Raw genomic sequence first — 17543 nt, 5'->3', positions numbered from 1 at the left:
GAGTGGCTTCGGGACAAGTCTTTGAATGTCCTTGAGTGGCCCAGCAAGAGCACGGAATTGAACATGTCTGGAGAAATCTGAAAATAGCTATGCAGCAACATTATCCATTCCAACCTGACAGTGCTTGAGAGGATCTGCAGAGAAGAATGGAAGAACCAAGCTTGTAGCGTCATACCCAAGAAGACTCGAGGCTGTAATCGCTAGCAAAGGTGCTGCAAAAGTACTGTATAAAAGGGTCTGAATAAATTAGCAAACATCTACCTGTTTTTGCTTTGTCATTAAGGTGTATTGTGTGTAGATTTGAGGTAAAAAATGTATTTAATCCATTTTAGAATAAGGCTGTAAAGTCAAGGGGTCTGAATACTTTCCGATTGCACTGTATATTACTTTTAAAAATAATTAAATTATTTCCTAGTCCCATTCCCTCGACTGCTAGGTATCTCAAAGCTCTGAGAAGGGAGAATCCCAGGGCAGTGTGTAGCTGTGTGTACAGTATTCCATCATTCATAACAGTATCCATTTCATTTCGAGCTCAGACAGATCAGATCCCGCCCTGCTTAGAGAAGTGGCAGATCAGAAGAAAAATGTATGGATTTGTTGAGACTCACTGCCCCACTGCAGCCTGATAATACAGTAGGACTTTAAACAAAGTGTCAGGGATGATGATTGTGTGTGTGTATAGCACTGCTGTAGCAGAGGGAGAGTGTGTGAGGCCGGGACAGAAGGCGTTGGTGAACAGGGAGTATGACAAATCCCCCTCACACACACACTCACCTGAACACACTTTCTCTCTCCCACATATATGGCCATAAACACACGCATGTGCAGAGACTCTGCACGCACACACAGCCACAATGTGCTATGTAGATCACCACATCAGCAGGTTTACCAGCTTGAGGTCTAACCGCAGCAACAACCCTGCCTTGTGATGTATAATGGTGGAATTACCTTACAGAAAGCAGTGGAAGAAACTGCTGCGTCAACGATCCAGACATTTTAAGCTGTAAACAAGGGAGGCCAGTTCATTTGTAAGACAAAAAAAAATGAAGCACATTCCCAAGTCAAGTGTTGGTAATTTATGCAGGTATGCCGGTGCTACCAAAGAGCACTGTGAGAATGGAGTGCTTGTCTGAGTAAATGGACAGGCTACTAGAAGTCTTCAAAAAGAGGGCAGAAGTCAGCAACACCCAATAATGGACTGCAACTATGATATTTGTCAGAGGTCCATTCTTGGGACTTGCTGTCTTTCTCCACATTTTTTTGGTAAAGACAACATGCTCTGCTTTGAGTGGCATATTTTGAGTAACTTGCATAACAGAGCATGCTTTTCTAGATAGGGAGGTGGTGACAGGATGAAATGTCAAAACTTACAAAACTATGGTTACAGCATGTAAACAACACATGTCCAGGGCATTTTGGCTGTTCAATGTCAAATGTGTGAGGTCATGCTATGCAAAGTCATCAGCTGTAAGGGTTAGAGTGGACCTATGACCTATCTTGGATACTAACCATACTGTTCCACTCTATGTTGTAGGCCTATGTAGCCAACAACATGGCTGAGACGGCATGGAGCCTGACTGCCATGTCAATTACCTATTCTCTGTTGTTGTGGCAAGGTACGAGGCAGCTTACAGGACAACTATTATAAGGCTATCATCCCTGGCTTTATATTTAGCAGACGGACACTGGCCACCCTAATTCCATGTGGGCCTCCTCTGCCTGCCCGCCCTTCTTCTAGCTTGTCAGCACCTCACTAAGCACAGCTAGCTAGGCCTATACAATCATGAGGGTCATATAGTGGCCTTTCCTAGAAGGCCTTTCGTCTTTGGAAAATAGGTAGTGTTACCAAGTATTTCCGAGTCTTACTTTGAGAGAAGACAACATTCTTTCAGTGGATGATACTGCATTGCTGAATGCCTCCCTGGGGTGTTGGTCAGGGCAGGTCGTTGAGTCCCTCATCAAAATGGTTCACAAATCATCCTCTAGCCTTATTCTCAGTTTCCCCTTGAAGGAAACCAAGTCATAAACACTAGTCTTGCAATGTCAGCCTACATCTTGTAATGCACAAATCAATTGAAGGAAAAAGGGGAATTTAGGCCTGGTCAGGGTATTTGATACACTTAGGGGTGTGTACCTAAGTGTGATCAACCACAGCTGAAGGAAAGGCCCTGAAGCAAAATGAGAGGGATATTCAAAGACCACAGAAATAACAAGCAGGAAAACATCCAAGAAAATACATTTCATAGATCCCTCTCAGTGGTGCAATGTCAGTTATCTTGATTAAGACCACAGTAGATTCACACCACCGCAACAATTAACTCAAAACAATCCAACGGCAAACCTCCAACACCACAGTATTTTGGTTAGGAAACAGCCCTGACCTTCACGTTACACATACATGCAGTGATCAATTGCACTGAAATGTAAAAACAAGCAGGCGTGCCAGGCTCATTCAAGGTGATGCAGCAGTCTTTCCATGACAACATAACAACCACGTCCCAAAAAAAACACCACGAGTTAGGCGGGGCCTAAGCCTAACGAGGACAGAATATTCTGGCTAGTGTGCATGAACAGCACCCCATGGTCTGCTCTGATAGCTACTGATACACACCTGCACTTCTGATAAAGGTCAAACCAAAACCTCCAGCTCAGCATTGGCTTGACCTAACTGACACACATGCATGCACACACACTAGCATCTGCCGAGTCCCCAATAACCAGATGTTTTCAGTTGAGGGGAAATGGAAAGAGCCTGTAGCTAGGTTTCCATCCAATTGGTGACAGAATTTATGCGAATATTCTAGAAATATGTGCATTTTCCCACCCGTGGTATGTTTCCACCAAATGGACTTGTTCCGGATAAAAATCAGTGCGTAATGAAGTAGTGCACACAAAATGTAACTTTCCACTTAAGCTTTCAAGAACCAAATAAAAATGTAAAGTTCAATGTGTTTCCATCGCATTTGCAACTCTACCGATAGTTTTGTCACAAAAACTGTTGCGTTAAATAGCTAAATGTGCCTACTCTGGCCTTGGCACCTGCGCTCTAGCTAACAGTTCGCAGATACAGTGTGGGTAGGCTGTGCGGGTTGTCTAGTCCAGTGGTTCCCAAACTGTGGGGCGGCAGTCCGGCTTTGAACTTACGCTCGAAAGTTGTAATAGAATGCACAAGGTGCAACTTCAACATTGGGTGGTGCATCAGTTCCTCTTGTCATGTTAGTCATTGCAGACCTTAGAAAGCTATTTATAACTTTTAAGAAATATCCAGATCAACTAGCCCATTTTTTATTTAAGCTGTGTTCGAATACTCATAACCATACTATTTGTGATGTGAATTGAGTATGTTTATTAGTCATAGTATGGATATAGTTAGTATGCCAAAAGTTCCCAGATGTCGTACTAAATTCGCCAAAATACAAAGTATACATGCAGTGGACACTATTTCCGTCCTTTTATGGCCCATAATGCAATTCTTCATAAAATGGGCGTGGCTTCATAACTTTTCAGATTTGAAGAAAATATGCAGCCGAAGTCCGACGAGAGCGGATACAAATTAATTGCTTTAACTAACTATGACAAATGTTAAGAAAATGCTGAGAAAAGTATTAAAGTAATAACTTTTCAAATAAGTAACGTTACACGTTATGTTGGCTGACAATTTGTTAGCTACACTATCCTTACGAACCACATAGCTTTACAGCAGTATGTACTTTACTGGTACGTTAGCTAGTTACCTATACATTGAACTTGCCAGGCAGTATATTAACTATCTTCTAACTACCCAACATTTATTGACTTGATTATTCACATCCTTCTTAGCTAAGTGGTATAGTTGTGCATTTCAAATTGACATTGTTAATTATGTATCTACTCAGATTTCAAAGCACCCGTTGAATATGGCCAGTCAGTAAACGTTAGCAAAAATAATTAAAAAGTGTGACAAATTGTTGCCAGCAGGACAGATACCAACGCTCTGGATAACATGAAACAAGAGGGGTGTGAACAGTTTGTGTCATGAACAGTGCTTGTGACCATAGAAATAGACGTGGCGTGTGTGCACTCGTACAAAGGGGGTGTGGGATGTTCCCCAATGCTGGAAGGGGGGCCCTGAGTGAAAACGTTTGGGAACCCCTGGTCTAATCTACATGATGAGATTATTATGGATAAGAGCGAGAATATTTTTTTTATTGGTCAGGCAGTCAAGCATCGATCATCATCACCAGAATAAGACACTCGATATTTATTGGAAAGGAGCATCAAGCTCATCACCGTGCACTTTCACCACCCTGCAAAGTTCATCATAACTTATTTCATCTGTAGCCTAAAACTTCATGGTTTCCGAGTCGTAGTGGGAGGACCACATACTATATCATCGCGTGACTCCAAATTTACTCTGATGTTGTTTATTACATAAATATTTGCGCATAAGGGCGTTTCCACCTCCATTTCCCACAAATAATTTTACAGACACAAAAAGATACCACCATGTCGAACGAATAAATGATCTGTATTGCTTACAGGCTAGCATACAGCCACCTGCAAGCAATACAGGAACAGCTTGGAGTGAAAACGAAAAAGCTTAAGCAAGACGTTTCCACCAGATGGAACAGTACTTTACATGGAGAGCCTGCTGGAACAAAAACGAGTGCTTGGCATGTACGTAGCCGACTAGGAGTTACCTGCAACAATCAGTACAAACCAGTGGACTCTCATTGAAAACATGAGCACACTCCTAGTGCCATTCGAACAACTGACTCAAGAAATAAGCTCTTCAACTGCGTCTGCAGCAGACGTGATACCCTCTGTCATGGCACTGAAAAGCCTGCTCAACAAAACTGCAGACACAGACAGTGGGGTTAAAACTTGCAAATTCCACCGAATCGCTTGTTCACAGTGTCTAGTAAAGTACTTTTGCAAGTTAACCCCACGGTCTGTCGGCAGTTTTGTTGAGCAGGCGTTTCAGTGCCATGACAGAGGGTATCATGTCTGCTGCAGACGCTAGGTACAAGGACCGCTACTTCGATGCAGACAAGAAACAGGGTTTACGTGAAATGTTACACACAGCTGGACAAGATGGAAACAGACAGTGACCGTGCACACCGAAGAAGAAGACCGACGACAGAAGAGGCCACGGACAGACAGGGCTGAAAATTCACTGCTTGACATGCATGATGAAATCCTGGTTGAGAATGAAACGACTGAACAACGAAACAGCACAGCAAGTAAATGAAAGAAATAGGTTTTGATTATGTTTTACTGGTAATGGGGCCATACATAAATGCCAACAAAATAACTTTTTGGTCAGTGTGTGTGTGTGTCAGAGAGAGAAGCGTTGTATTTTTAATTTTCTGTTACTACATCGGCCAACATTTGTCAATGTTGATCTATGCCTAATGATCATTTGGAATGCAAGAATAATGCAAAATGTACTAACCCCCCCCACAACCCTTATTTGCAAATAACCTACTATTCCCAGGAATGAAGATGCACGTAGATACTGGAGAAGTAACAAACACCATTTCCCCATCCTAGCTAAAGCTGCGCGCAAGTATATTGGTTCTCCCTGTACTAGTGTGGACAGTGAGCGCTTTTTCAGTGCAGCTTCACACATTGTAGACGAATAAAGAAACAGACTCTCGTGACTAAGTCAAGCAGGTCCTCTTTGTGAAGAAAAACCTCCCCCAAATGTTAAAATTGTAAATGGGCAGTCATATTGTAACCCAGCCATCTAATGGCACTGGAAAAAATTGACTAAGCCCAGTGGCTTTTCTGTTGTTCATCAATGGCTGGTATAATAGGTCAAGATTTTAATTTCATTTAAAACAAAGCAGTTTTTTATTTTTTTATTTTCTAAATGAAAGATGAGATGTGTTGTAAATTTCTCTCATTTTACTCGTCAAGTCAGTTGAGCACATTTGAAAAGTTTAAGTTGTGTCATTTATAGCAGGTTGACAGCCTAGAGACAGTACTTTTTTCAAACAGTTAAAGCTAAAATGATTAACTGCATTTTAGTTTCAACCAATATTTTATTTTTGAAGTTTCTCCACAGAGTCAAGACTGGATAGTAAGAAGAGCCACCAGCAACTTCACCATCTTTGTAATACGGGGCAGATAAAATATGTGTCTGTTGTGCGATTAAATACATTCATGGATGTGTAATTTTTCTAATTTACAAGTTTTTAAACAATCTGTTCCTAACTGAACAAATGACACTTTGTTTCAACTATTTAACTGTACTAGAATGCTTAAAAGGCTGCTAAAATGTCAAATATCGGTATCGTTTTTTTTTGGGCAAGGAAAATATCGGAATCAGACAAATGTAATATCGGTGCATCCCTACTCCATATTAACTCCTCCTCCATTAAACAGTGCAGAAGAGAACCTCCCGACAGTTTTGTTTCTTCTCGTCAAGACCAGTATGTAGGGGATCTAGTTTCAGGCGTTTATTTGACTCCTGCTACGTTAGGTTACGCATACACAGACGTGGGAATCAACAGCAGCCTGTGTGTAGAATCAGCTACTAGCTACCTACTAGAGGTCGACCGATTAATCGGAATGGCCGATTAATTAGGGCCGATTTCAAGTTTTCATAACAATCAGAAATAGGTAATTTTGGACGCCGATTTTTTATTTTTATTTTTTATTTTTTACACCTTTATCTAACTAGGCAAGCCAGTTAAGAACACATTCTTATTTTCAATGACGGCCTAGGAACAGTGGGTTAACTGCCTCGTTCAGGGGCAGAACGACAGATTTTTACCTTGTCAGCTCAGGGATTCAATCTTGCAACCTTACGGTTAACTAGTCCAACGCTCTAACCACCTGCCTCACGAGGAGACTACCTGTTACGCGAATGCAGTAAGAAGCCAAGGTAAGTTGCTAGCTAGCATTAAACTTATCTTATAAAAAACAATCAATCATAATCACTAGTTAAACTAGTAATATCATCAACCATGTGTAGTTATATAGTGTGTCCTGCGTTGCATATAATCGATGCGGTGCGCATTCGCGAAAAAGGACTGTCGTTGCTCCAACGCGTACCTAACCATAAACATCAATGCCTTTCTTAAAATCAATACACAGACGTATATATTTTTAAACCTGCATATTTAGCCAAAAGAAATCCAGGTTAGCAGGCAATATTAACCAGGTGAAATTGTGTCACTTCTCTTGCATTCATTGCACGCCGAGTCAGGGTATATGCAACAGTTTGGCAGCCTGGCTCATTGCGAACTAATTTGCCAGAATTTTACGTAATTATGACATAACATTGAAGGTTGTGCAATGTAACAGGAATATTTAGACTTATGGATGCCACCCGTTAGATAAAATACGAAACGGTTCTGTATTTCACTGAAAGAATAAACGTCTTGTTTTCGAGATGATAGTTTCCAGATTCGACCATATTAATGACCTAAGGCTCGTATTTCTGTGTGTTATTATGTTATAATTAAGTCTATGATTTGATAGAGCAGTCTGACTGAGCGATGGTAGGCACCAGCAGGCTCGTAAGCATTCATTCAAACAGCACTTTCGTGCGTTTTGCCAGCAGCTCTAAGCAATGCTTCAAGCATTGTGCTGTTTATGACTTCAAGCCTATCAACTCCCGAGATTAGGCTGGTGTAACCGATGTGAAATGGCTAGCTAGTTAGCGGGGTGCGCGCTAATAGCATTTCAAACGTCACTCGCTCTGAGACTTGGAGTAGTTGTTCCCCTTGCTCTGCATGGTGTGTTCCTGGTTCAAGCCCAGGTAGCGGCGAGGAGAGGGATGGAAGCTATACTGTTACACTGGCAATACTAAAGTGCCTATAAGAACATCCAATAGTCAAAGGTATATGAAATACAAATCGTATAGACATAAATAGTCCTATAATTCCTATAATAACTACAACCTAAAACTTCTTACCTGGGAATATTAAAGACTCATGTTAAAAGGAACCACCAGCTTTCATATGTTCTCATGTTCTGAGCAAGGAACTTAAACGTTAGCTTTCTTACAAGGCACATATTACTTTCTTCTCCAACACTTTGTTTTTGCATTATTTAAACCAATTTATTTGGTATTATTTATTTGAGGCTAAATTGATTTTATTGATGATTCATTCAGTATTGTTGTAATTGTTTCCGGATTCGACCATATTAATGACTTAAGGCTCGTATTTCTGTGTGTTATTACCTACAACATCAAATGCAACGGCCCGGCAGGAGTCTCACATAGCCTGCCTTCAAAATCAACATGTAATTGACATAGTGGGACTATAGATTCTTCAAATCAACATTTTATATACACAGTATATAAAAGTATACCAAACATCAGGAACACCTTCCTAATATGGAGTTGTACACCCCCCTTTTTCCCTCAGAACAGCCTCAATTTGTTGGGGGTGTACTCTACAACGTGTTGAAAGCATTCCACAGGGATGATGGCTCATGTTGACTCCAATGCTTCCCACAGTTGTGTCAAGTTGACTGGATGTCCTTTGGGTGATGGACCATTCTTGATACACACGGGAAACTGTTGAGTGTGAAAAACCCAGCAGCGTTGCAGTTCTTGGCACAAACCAGTGCGCCTGGCACCTACTACCATATCCCGTTGAAAGGCACTTAAATATTTTGTCTTGCCCATTCACCATCTGAATGGCACACAGACAATCCATGTCTCAAGGCTTAAAGATCCTTCTTTAACCTGTCTCCTCCCACTCATCTACACTGATTGAAGTGTATTTACCAGGTGACATCAATAAGGGATCATAGCTTTCACCTGGATTCACCTGGTTAGTCTATGTCATGGAAAGAGCAGGTGTTCTTAATGTTTTATATTCTCAGCGTAGAGTAAGACTATAAAGATTAACACTATAATGGTGTTACTGCATGCACCATTCAATGCAACTTCCCATCTCATCCTGGCTATTTGGTATGGTGAAAGGTACCTTAACTGGTTTTCCCAGAGCCTGGTGGTGACAACAACTCCAGGAACTTCAGCTACAGATAACCCTTTTTCCCTATGCGCTATTTAATCCCAGTTGTCCAGACATGCTCTACACAGGACAACACATCTCCCATTATAGCCTGTTGAAGTCCAGAGTGTTACATAATGGCTGAAAAACAGACAAGGTACACTGTAGTACAGTAGGTGCAACCAGGAAACAAGATAGATACAGAGCTCTTGAAGTTAGATTAATAGATTGTGACTATTTGTCTGAGGTTGAAATAACAGCATATTTAAACCAATATCATATATTTTTTGATAAACTGGTTCTTATAAACTCCCACTGAACAAGAATATGTAAAAAATATCATGCAGCTAATATATATGGCGACAGGTAGCCTAGTGGTTAGAGCGTTGGGTCAGTAACCGGAAGGTTGCTGGATTGAATCCCCGAGCTGACAAGGTAAAAATCTGTCATTCTGCCCCTGAGCAAGGCAGTTAACCCACTGTTCCCCGGGCGCCGAAGACGTGGATGTCGATTAAGGCAGCCCCCCGTACCTCTCTGATTCAGAGGGGTTGGGTTAAATGCGGAAGACACATTTCAGTTGAATCCATTCAGTTGGACAACTGACTAGGTATCCCCCTTATATAATATACATGTACATGGCAATTATTAGACACTCCTATATAAAGCGACCTAAAGTCATATGGGTGGTCCTGGGAATTGAACCCACTATCCTGGCATTTATTTTATTATTTAAAAATAAGTGATAGGCAACAATAGAGAGAAAAACCAAAAACGGTGTGCAGGTGTGGTTGGAAGCCCATGGGCTTATAGGAAAACCACACCACAAAGAAACAGTATACAATACATGCTCGACCAACTGAGTTAGTAAATCTAATGATCTACCAACTGAGTTACAGTTAATCTAATGCTCTACCAACTGAGTTACAGTTAATCTAATGCTCTACCAACTGAGTTACAGTAAATCTTAAGACCAGAAGAGAAATGCAACCGAGGTCAGGTTATTAGAAAACCAAGCCCACGGGTCACTAAATAAACACAAATGTTGACTTCCATCCTCAGTTGACATAGCAGAAGACAGCTGGCAAAGCTGTGAGTGTTAAGACGGGAAGGAGATTAGTAAAATCCATATTTAATTTCTTAAAATCAGTCCTCAGAGTATGCTGCCCTGGTGCTCCCCGTGACAATGTTCTGTGACAATGTTCCGTGACAGATCCATGTCAAACCTGGCAGACATCACACTCAGGTGCATAGTAATAGATTATATCTCCATGCTCAGATGTCTGTGTGAAAACTGTCATCTTCACATCCTATCTATTCCTCTAAACCATGGACAGTTGACAATGCTCAACACAAAAATAATTATGGTTATCCTATCTCACTAACAATTGCACATTCAACTGAATTACAAAGCAAAACCAGTATCTTGAAAATCATCCATTCATCACTAAATGAACAGTGACCCACCTGTGTGGAAAGATGGTGACGGCACGTCTCATCTCAACCGCATCCAAACAGATCTGGCCCAGTCATTTCCAAACACTACAAGGGAGCCTTTCTGCCAACCAAACCAGCCACAGTGCATGTGTGTTGTCTGAGAGGAGAAGTCCGTCCTCAGTCCCTAGCTGGCTGCTACCTTAATGTTGTTCTACTACTGCCAAGTCCTGTCACCCAAGCTTCTGAGAGAGCTACCTGGGTTGGAGAAACTGTTTATGGAAAGGAGGGGATACAGGAGAGAAGGGGGCAAAACCTCCCACTTCTCTCATTACAAAAGGGGCATGAGAGAAGAAAAGCTGCCAGTATCTGAATGGTTTATCATCAACAATACTCAGGTATCACCAGACACAACAAAGAAAACCAACTGCGCCCTGTATATAGTTTCTTGTTTGGAGGGCCCTCCCTAGCTACTCAGTGTGAAGAGAGGACCTATACCTATTGTACAGTTCTGTAGTACACAGCACAGGTGGCATCATACTTGGGGAGGACAGGCTCACAGTAATGGCTGGAATGAAATGGTTTCAAACACAGTTCATTCCAAACATTATTATGAGCCGTCCTCCCCTCAGCAGCCTCCTGTGGTACAGGTAGACGGGCAGCTCAAACATGAGTGAAATAGCTGAAAAACATCACAGCCCTGAGTACCAGAGAACATGAATCAAAGTTGAGCTCAGATAGGAACAACGCGAAATGCACTCTCTCTTCTCAGACTTTCACACTCAGTTGAGGCAGAATCCTCCTGCTGCAGGGCAGGCTCCATAGAAGGAGCTGGACTGGCTGAGTTTGTGTTGTGATGCAGTAACATAACTACAGCTTTGGCCATCTTATGAGCAGGCAGTGTGAAGGGGTGGAGAGAGGGAAAAGTGAGCACATCGAGAGAGAGAGGGGGGGGGGGGAGCAAGCACATCGAGAGAGAGAGAAAGAGAGAGAGAAAAGATAGTGAAACTGAGGCTCATCCTGAAAGGGCTCCTTCACTGTGACCGAGTCTATTATTAGCAGGCGTTGTGCATTATTGAGAGGTCCTTTAAATATCATTAGAGGAGCACCCAGCCAGGAAGGCAGCCCAGGGATCAGGCAGAGCCTCTGCTCTGTAGAGACGACTGTTAACTGGTCATATGCAGAGGAAAGGAGAGAGCAATGTCATTTATCACGCAATGTGGAAGAAACAAAACACACCAATACAATTGTGAAGAGGGCACAGCAACGCCTCTTCCCCCTCAGGAGGCTGAAAATATTTGGCATGGGCCCTCAGATCCTCAAAAAGTTCTACAGCTGCACCATAGAGATCATGTAGACGTACTGAATCAAGGCTTGGTATGGCAACTGCTCGGCATCCGGGTTAATCGGTCGACCAATTAATCGGAATGGCCGATAAATTAGGGCCGATTTCAATCAAATCTGTATTTTTTTACACCTTTATTTCATCTTTATTTAACTAGGCAAGTCAGTTAAGAACACATTCTTATTTTCAATGACGGCCTAGGAACGGTGGGTTAACTGCCTCGTTCAGGGGCAGAACGACAGATTTTTACCTTGTCAGCTCGGGGGATTCAATCTTGCAACCTTACAGTTAACTAGTCCAATACTCTAACCACCTGATTACATTGCACTCCACGAGGAGCCTGCCTGTTACGCGAATGCAGTTGAAGCCAAGGTAAGTTGCTAGCTAGCATTAAACTTATCTTATAAAAAACAATCAATCAATCATAATCACTAGTTAAACTAGTAATATCATCAACCATGTGTAGTTATCTAGTGTGTCCTGCGTTGCATATAATCGATGCGGTGCGTATCGTTGCTCCAATGTGTACCTAACCATAAACATCAATGCCTTTCTTAAAATCAATACACAGACGTATATATTTTTAAACCTGCATATTTAGCCAAAAGAAATCCAGGTTAGCAGGCAATATTAACCAGGTGAAATTGTGTCACTTCTCTTGCATTCATTGCACGCAGAGTCAGTGTATATGCAACAGTTTGGGCCGCCTAATTTGCCAAAATTTTACGTAATTATGACATAACATTGAAGGTTGTGCAATGCAACAGGAATATTTAGACTTATGGATGCCACCCGTTCTGTATTTCACTGAAAGAATAAACGTCTTGTTTTCGATGATAGTTTCCGGATTCGACCATATTAATGACCTAAGGCTCGTATTTCTGTGTGTTATTATGTTATAATTAAGTCTATGATTTGATAGAGCAGTCTGACTGAGCGTTGGTAGGCTGCAGCAGGCTCGTAAGCATTCATTCAAACAGCAATTTTGTGCATTTTGCCAGCAGCTCTTCGTTGTGTTTCAAGCATTGCGCTGTTTATGACTTCAAGCCTATCAACTCCCGAGATTAGGCTGGTGTAACCGATGTCAAATGGCTAGCTAGTTAGCGGGGTGCGCGCTAATAGCGTTTCAAACGTCACTCGCTCTGAGACTTGGAGTGGTTGTTCCCCTTGCTCTGCATGGGTAATGCTGCTTCGGGGGTGGCTGTTGTCAATGTGTTCCTGGTTCGAGCGAGGAGAGGGACGGAAGCTATACTGTTACACTGGCAGTACTAAAGTGCCTATAAGAACATCCAATAGTCAAAGGTTAATGAAATACAAATGGTATAGAGAGAAATAGTCCTATAATTCCTATAATAACTACAACCTAGCTTTCTTACATTTTGCATTATTTCTTACATTTTGCATTATTTAAACCTAATTGAACATGTTTCATTATTTGAGGCTAAATTGATTTTATTGATGTATTATATTAAGTTAAAATAAGTGTTCATTCAGTATTGTTGTAATTGTCATTATTACAAATAAATAAATTTTTTAAAAATTGGCCGATTAATCGGTATCGTCTTTTTTTGGTCCTCCAATAAATCGGTATTGGTACCGGCGTTGAAAAATCATAATCGGTCGACCTCTAGTGCATACGGCCCAGTACATCACTGGGGCTAAGCTCCCTGTCATCCAGGACTTCAATACCACGCGGTGTCAGAGGAAGGCCCTAAAAATTATCAAAGAATCCAGCCACCCAAGTCCCAGTCTGTTCTCTCTGCTACCAAAAGGGCAAGCGGTGGCAAAGAACCAAGTCTGGGACCAAGAGGCTCCTGAACAGCTTCTACCCCAAAGCCATAAGACTGCTGAACAGTTAATCAAATGGCTACCTGGATTTTCTGCTTTTCACCCCCTAGCTAGATGTACATAGTACTTCAATCAATCACCTAACCAAACGTACATGTACATATTACCGCAATCAATCACCCCAACTACCTCATACCCCAGTACACTGACTAGGTACTGGTACTCCTTGTATATAGCCTCGTTATTTTAATTTTAGTATGTAACTATTTTCTTACTTTTTAACTGAATTGTTGGGAAAGGGCTCATAAGTAAGCATTTCACGGTAAAGTCTACACTTGGGCTCCCAAGTGGCGCAGCGGTTTAAGGCACTGCTTCTCGGTGCTTGAGGCATCACTACAGACACCCTGGTTTGATTCCAGGCTGTATCACAACCGGCCGTGATTGGGAGTCCCATAGGGCGGCGCACAATTGGCCCAGTGTCGTCCGGGTTTGTAAATAAGAATTTGTTCTTAACCGACTTGCCTAGTTAAATAAAGGCTCAATTTTAAAAATGTTTTGGCGCCTGTGACAAATAAAATGTGATTTGATCTCTGTGGCTTTGCCTCAACTCATGTTGAATTTGAATACTTGTTCATCTGTCAAACTCATCAAAACTGACTATGGTGTATAAACCTCAAATTTTTTGCTGGACCTCGAAGCCAGTTCCACTGCTTTTTTAAATTATTTCCCTCTAATCAGGGAGTGATTTAGACCTGGGAGACCAGGTGGGTGCAATTATGCATTTTCATCAGGTAGAACAGAAAACCAGCAGTAGTCTGGACATCGATGGGTAAGATTTGAATACCCCTGGTCTATAACATGGTCTATAATAACTATATACCTCGTTTTATAATAACTATTACAGACCAAGGTCTATAACTACTGTGTGACAATACCACTTGCAAACAGTAAAAAGCATGACACTCAATGAAGTAGTTGCCATGGCAGACTGGACAGAACAGGAGCATAGTGTAGCTGCCCTCTGCATTAGAACCAGGGCTATTATTAAACCTCAGTGGCATCATACTGCATGCATGTTATCTGATATCGATTTAGATATTGAATGTGCTCGAGCTCCAACAATGTGGCTGCCTGGCCGGAGTCAGATCTGCTCTCTCTCAGCCGTCACTGACATGAACAGTAAACAAAATGATTTCTTTGCCTGACTTTAATCCAATATTCTATTGTGGTTGAACAACATCCCATATAAGGCCTACTGAGCCTAGAGTGGACTAGAATGACGTCACACAACTTCAAGAGAAAGCCGACAAGGATAAAAGAAGACTGTTGAGAAGAACTCAGACCACACCGCACAAATAGACTGTGTAATTCAAGACACACAGTGTCCTGTACTTGGAAGCTTGGTCGGGATCTCAGTGAGGTGGGTGGGGTTATCTGTGGTCAATTTCTTTGTTAATGACAAAGCTGGGATTCACAATGATACCGTCATAATTACAATTATTATAATATTGTAATCATCTGGACGATATGCCCGTAATATCTGATGTCTCCACATCAAACAAGTAGTAAAATATTCCAAATATAGGCCTAGGGCTACTTTTTCTAAACTCACTGTCAATGTATGATTCTGATGAAATGATATAGTCACACCCTTAAATCAAAAGAATTAGGCCTTGTCTGAAGCAAACTACCAAAGACAACATAAGATAGCCAAAACTGAAATGTAGAATTTTTTTTAAGAGCTGTGTTTCACCCATTTAAGGTGATTTCACAAGCCTCAGCATGGAGCAGTCAGCCAGAAAGTTTTAATCAGCAGTTTTAAGCTGGAATAAGAAACAGAGCCAGAGGGACAAGTTGTATGTGAGTGCAGTCCAGTGATCTTTGGGGTTATGAAAGGAAGAACATTTCAACTTTAGTAGCCTATGCTAATGCTCCAATGTAACCTTTCTGTCTTGTGTCATAGTTTGCTTTATTCAGGGGTGTTGACGCAACAGACAGTCTGCAACGAATAAGAACAAGGGTCTGTGGTTCCCCGTCTCTCTGCTGCGTTGTGAGACCGACTGCTGAGCCAGCGGGAGTGTTTAGTGATCAATACCGTTAATGGGATGTAAAGGTTTCTCTTCATGACATGCGTCCACGCAGTCCCGAGCTGAAACCAGATCGGACCAGATTAGCGCTCAGGAGTGTCTGAAAGGGTGTTTGTAGATGTAGACCATGTAGATACACACACACACACATCTTGTATCTAACCTGAATAATCTAAAAACGAATGAGTTATAAAAACATCCAGACAGACTCACCAAAAAGGCCTTAAAAGCTTCATACAGTAACCTCTGCAGATGACTGCATGCAACAGCAGTTGTCCCAAAGACGTTGTGCGCCTCCTACTTTTGGAAAAGAGGAGCAGCTGTCTTCTTGGCACCTGCAAAAGACAAATTATCCATAGTGGCAAGGTTAGCGAACACACATTTCAGGAAAGCAAAGTGAAAAGCAAAGAGCACCTGGTGCACCACCACCCTTGGGGCACTTGGGTAATCCTCATAGGAGATAAACATACCACGGGCTCTCTCTACCCTTCTGGTTTGCATCTCACTCATCAAGAAGCGATTTACATCGGATTTTAATATCCACCACTTCCCTGACGTGAACCTGGACTCTGCAGTAAATACAGAGACTCACATGATGCACACATGATATCGACTCACACCACTGTATTTCGACAAAACTGGTCAACAAACACACTTGGTTGCTATTACTGTATTATTAACTGGTTTGATTTGACAGTTATGAAAAAGGCTATGTACTTTGCTCATAAATTGCTTCCAACCTCCTGACACATGCAGCATGCTAAATTGAATGATTGCAATTGCATAACATAATTTCAACCAAAAGAAAGGGCAGCAAACCAATTTTCTGGTGCATCTTTGTATTAATTCCATTCCAAAACATTACTCTCAATTTCAAATTATATTATTAATGTATGAAAAAAAGTTTTGCAAATGCAAAACATTGCCTTTACGTTTCACAGGCGCACCGGACCTGTACAGTTGAACTAGATGCCACGGTAGAAAATAGTAACAGGTCTCGTGGAATAATGAACAAGTGCTTTTGAAATAATTATATGAAAAGGTTAACATGACAATTTGTAATTGCAACTGCCTAATTATGCAACCTACCCTCTAGTGTTACTGTCAAGAGCATCCATCGTCAACAGTTGCACGAGCACTCAAATGTATTAATTAAGCCCGCTGTGTATTCAATGTTATCAACAAACTTGAGGTCGTCAGTTCATTCTAGTACAGTGTAGTAATAATACTACATATGGAAACGTGTTTATTATAGCCTACCACGGAACTTGCAGGCATTTCGATGTTGCTTTTTCACAAGTACATAGCTGACGGTTAGTCGAGCGAAACCTTCTGATGCAGCAAGAAAACTGAGATGCTTAGTAACTTGAGCTGGTAAATTATAATAATGTCATCTTTTAAAACATGCACTATGCTTACCCAGTTATTGGTATCTCTTTCCTTCGTTCGTTATTGTTGTGATATAATGTTTACGTCCCCTCGAAAGGTATTTTTGTATTGGTGCATCGACTGGATCCTCTGGGACGTCTTGCAGTCAAGCCACAGCTTTAAAGGAATATCTGTCGGAAATAAGCTTACAGCCAGCTTCCGCTGACGGGATGAGCGATTTGCATAAAGGGCTGGGGTTTTCGATTTAAAGGAGAAAATAAAAACATAGTGGGCGTTATCTCACGTTATTTGCATATGCATGATGGTACTCTGTACTTGCATTAACAGTCTAAATTCTATAACATTCTTAATAACACTTTTAGTAATTTGTTATTTTACCAGGTAAATTGACCGAGACACATTCTCATTTATGGCAACGAACTGGGGAATGGTTACAGGGGAGAGGAGGGGGGATGAATGAGCCATTTGGAAGCTGGGGATGATTAGGTGGCCATGATGGTACTGTCCAGATTGGGAATTTAACCAGGACACCAGGTTAACAGGCCT

General features: G+C 41.5%; 1 protein-coding gene across 2 annotated transcripts in view; it reads right to left on the bottom strand.

Moving 5' to 3' along the window:
• LOC139559354 (solute carrier family 45 member 4-like) overlaps window positions 1–17155 on the bottom strand; it is a 93010-nt gene extending 75855 nt beyond the window's left edge. Inside the window, exons 1-3 of one of the 2 annotated variants that reach the window (XM_071375286.1) lie at window positions 17028–17155; window positions 15822–15943; window positions 15617–15670 (exon numbers count right to left, since the gene is read on the bottom strand). The gene's annotated coding sequence lies outside the window, so the exon portion shown is untranslated. The remainder of the gene's footprint in view (window positions 1–15616; window positions 15671–15821; window positions 15944–17027) is intronic. The other variant, XM_071375285.1, reaches the window with a different exon arrangement.
• Window positions 17156–17543: the final 388 nt, after the last annotated feature.

The sequence above is a fragment of the Salvelinus alpinus genome, chromosome 29 (assembly GCF_045679555.1).
Source record: "Salvelinus alpinus chromosome 29, SLU_Salpinus.1, whole genome shotgun sequence".
Lineage (NCBI taxonomy): Eukaryota > Metazoa > Chordata > Actinopteri > Salmoniformes > Salmonidae > Salvelinus > Salvelinus alpinus.
The sequence above is the reverse complement of the archived record's forward strand: the minus strand, read 5'-3'. Positions and strand labels throughout refer to the sequence as shown.